Here is a 4,141-nt window from a genome sequence, read left to right as displayed (position 1 = left end):
TCTTCTTTGCTCAAAAAAAATGAAAACTTTACGATGGTGTTGTCTCGACAATTAGAAAAATAAAAATATAGTGTGAAACTGATAACGCCAGCAAGAAGAGAGAATAACTTCTAATTTACTCATGACCATAGACACTGTTTGAAACACCTCGCACATGTAATCATATTATATAATGCATACGTAAATACAAATAAACGTTATTTTATTAAAAAAATCATATAAAAAACTCAAGGATTTTAGATGCTGATGATCGTTAAACGCGTCATAACAGTGTTGTGAAAAGGGTGTAATTGTTAAAAATAGGTACAAACATCAGATATAAACAAAAACCTAAACAAACACTTCTATGTACATAACGTCATAAAAATACTTGTTTTATTTACCTCGCGCTGCCGTCCTTGTACTGCCGTGAACAGGAAATTCTGGGAATGGAGGACGGAGAGTTGAATCGATTCGTCTTCAACAAACCGATCAGTGTGACATCAAAACATCGCGAGAACAACAGACAGCTCCGTGTGCATTTGAATCCATCTCGCGATATTGTATCACTTCAGGTACGCGCCTACTGATTCGTTGATTCAAACGAGTTGTGAATCAAGAAGCCTCTAAAGATCCGAATCAAACTGCAGCAGCACGCCACGAGGTTTTGCTCAGACTTTTGGGACGTTTGGAATTGCTCCGTCTTGTCACCATGTAACACATGTGAGTAAATCGTTGTCAGTAAATAAGGCTATTGTTACGATTAGAAATTGTGCATTAACCAGATTATATTTATTTTGTTTCATTTGTTTTTAGCGTAACATTAACGTTAGTTCATGGCCGAATCTAAACGGCCAGCAGCGAATATTTACCAATGTTTACTGTCGTTTACTTTGCACATCTTAGAAATGTTGCCAAAGTTCCTATGGATTTAGTTTCTTCATGTCATTCCAGAAAGACTGGATGATGAGCAGGTCAGATCTCTGTGGCTGTTGTCATACTGACTGTGCAGACGATTTTCTCCCTTTATACGTTAATTACAGCAAAGTTAATGACAAAATTAATGTTTGGAAATGTAAATGTATATATCAATAGCCCCCCCCCCCTCCAATTACTAGTAACGTTTGCCTAGGACTTTAGCACAGTAGCCTACTATTTAAGCCTTTTCCCCTCTGCGCTTTAATTATTATCACTATAAATGATCACAATCTCCCATATGATCTGATGATAGTACTTTTGTTTGATAGTAATGTATAGTGTCTGTATGGTATCTGTAAATGTTTAGTGTGTGAAATTGTTGGACAACCACTACACACACATTAAACAGGAAAATAAACATGTCTATAGCTTACTAAAAGCCTTTCTGTCTGTTCATATATTTTATATAAATGCAGAGCAGCAAGACCCATGGGATTTCATCAGCCACTCACCATCAGAGTCCTCAGTGGAAGCTGAGAAGAGCAGAAGAGGAAGCCAAGCAAGAGATGCCAGAAAAAAAGGGGGAAGGAAATAATGTGTTATTTTGCTGTTTGAGTATAGGCAGGCGCAGTGGGTAGCACAATCGCCTCACAGCAAGAAGGTCGCTGGTTCGAGCCTCGGCTGGGTCAGTTGGCATTTCTGTGTGGAGTTTGCATGTTCTCCCCATGTTAGCGTGGGTTTCCTCCGGGTGCTCCCACAAGTCCAAAAATATGTGGTGACATTGGGTAAGGTAAAATTGTCCGTAGTGTATGTGTGTGAATGAGTATGTATGGATGTTTCCCAGTGATGGGTTGCAGCTGGGTGGCTACACGGTGGCACAGTAGGTAGTGCTGTTTCCACACATCAAGAAGGTTTCTGCATGGAGTTCTCCCTGCGTTCGCGTGGGTTTCCTCCGGGTGCTCCGGTTTCCCTCACAGTCCAAAGACATGCGGTACAGGTGAATTGGGTAGACTAAATTGTCCGTAGTGAATGCGTGTGAGTGGGTGTGTATGGATGTTTCCCAGAGATGGGTTGCAGCTGGAAGGGCATCCACTGCGTAAAACATATGCTGGATAAGATGGTGGTTTATTCCACTGTGGCGACCCCAGATTAACAAAAGGACAAAGCCGAAGAGAAAATGAATGAGTATAGGCAATGATAGACAAGACAATGTTTGATTAATATGAAGTCTTTTAAAATGCTTATTTATTAAAATAAAGGTTACAAAGTAAAGAAGAAATATATTGTGTGTTTGTATATTTATTTCACTGCCTTCAAGATTTTACATTGTAAACTAAAGGGAACAAGGGGGGAACAAATGTTGTATTTACCCTTTAACTACAGGTAACAAGAGAGGAACAAAGCTTCACTTTAATTTACAACCCTCAAATGTGGTATTTACCCTGTAAGTACAGGTAACAAGGAGGTAACAAGAGAGGAACAAAGCTTCACTTTAATTTACAACCCTCAAATGTGGTATTTACCCTGTAAGTACAGGTAACAAGGAGGTAACAAGGGAGGAACAAAGCTTCACTTTAATTTACAACCCTCAAATGTGGTATTTACCCTGTAAGTACAGGGAACAAGGGGGGAACAAATACTGTATTTACCCTTTAACTACAGGGAACAAAGAGGGAAGAAGCTGAACTTTAACATACTAGTGTATACTTGAACACTAAGAACAGAGTAAACTACAGCAGCAGTTTTTATTGATTGAAGACCAAATTACTAGATTTTTCTATAAAGCATCAGCTATACATTTACTGAAATGCAACAGTTAGCCCCCCTGTGCAACAGCAGTAAAGATGCGAGCCTGTTTTAATCTGCATTGAACCCTGACGGTAGGCCTATGTCATGCAAAGTTATTTGTTGATAGTGAGTTATGGAGACATTGATGGCTTTGGTGAGATCGACAAATAAACATAAGGTAAGTAGTGTATGGAAATATATTTTATATTGAATTGCAGATTTAAAATACATACAGTATACAATAAGGGTTCATAATTTCACAGGTTGTAAACCTTTTATTCATTAAACACCCCATATAAAACCCAAGCACTGAATAAGAGTACTAATGTATTCACGCAGGTGCATATACAGTACATTTGCAGATAGCAATAGGTTGTCACCATCCTTGCATAATTCTTTATATGTATACAATACTTGAAGAAATGTACATCGTAAACTTAATATACTTCTTTGCGTGATGGATATCTTATTGTTACTCCCCTTTTACGCAAACATTATGGTTTGTTCTTTTGCAATTTAAAGAAAAGTACAACCTTATTTCACTGTACTTACGCGGATGCTGAATATCTGGTTGCTACCCCCTTACCCGAGCATTACTGTTTGTTCCCTTATACTTACGTAAACGTTATTTATACTTACACTATAGGTACAGAAAAGTACACCGTTATTTCACTGTACTTACGCGGTAATTTTCGTGATGAACATCTGGTTGTTACCCCCTTTTTACCCAAGCATTACGGTTTGTTCCCTCATACTTACACATACGTTCATTATACTTACACAGTACGTACAGAAAAGTACACTGTAATTTCACTGTACTTACGCGGTACTTTGCGGGTTGTAAAAGAAAGCGTTACCCAACCCATCTCTGGGAAACATCCATACACACTCATACACTACGGTCAATTTAGTCTAACCAATTCACCTGTACCTCATGTCTTTGGACTGTGGGGTTAACCGGAGCACCCAAAGGAAACCCACGCGAACGCAGGGAGAACATGCAAACTCCCCAGTTTGCCAACTTGCCAACTGACCCAGCTTAGGCTTGAACCAGCGACCTTTTTGCTGTGAGGTGACAACTGCGCCACTGCGTCACCCAAGCTCATTATAAAACAAGCTAATTTTTGTACATAAAGGTCATAAAACAAATAAGCTACATTAAAAAAAGTATTGTGGTGTGTGTTAACTATACAGAAAATGTGATTGCAGTAAAGAATAACACAGAATAGAGCATTTTTATTAACCATATTTTTACATAACTGTTATGTAAAAGTACTCCTAGACGTTCTTTATGTTGAGTTGCACACCATGTACTCTTACTGTTAAGCCTTAAATTAATAAAAAAAATGTGTGTGGCCGTGCATCAGTAATATATTATACATTTTAATGATTGAAATAGAATGCCACAGTTTTTGTTCAGTGGTATTGTTTAATACAAACTCTAAAATAAAATGTC

The 4,141-nt window shown here is 38.2% G+C and overlaps 1 long non-coding RNA gene across 1 annotated transcript; it reads left to right on the top strand.

Annotated features, from left to right (window-relative positions):
- The first annotated feature begins 225 nt into the window (after positions 1-225).
- LOC141381305 (uncharacterized) lies at positions 226-1,699 on the top strand. The gene is made up of 2 exons (XR_012401261.1): positions 226-702; positions 1,374-1,699. It is a non-coding gene; the product is annotated as an uncharacterized lncRNA (long non-coding RNA).
- Positions 1,700-4,141: the final 2,442 nt, after the last annotated feature.

Source organism: Danio rerio, chromosome 3 (genome assembly GCF_049306965.1).
Source record: "Danio rerio strain Tuebingen ecotype United States chromosome 3, GRCz12tu, whole genome shotgun sequence".
Classification (NCBI taxonomy): Eukaryota; Metazoa; Chordata; class Actinopteri; order Cypriniformes; family Danionidae; genus Danio; species Danio rerio.
This window is presented reverse-complemented; position numbering and strand designations above follow the sequence as displayed.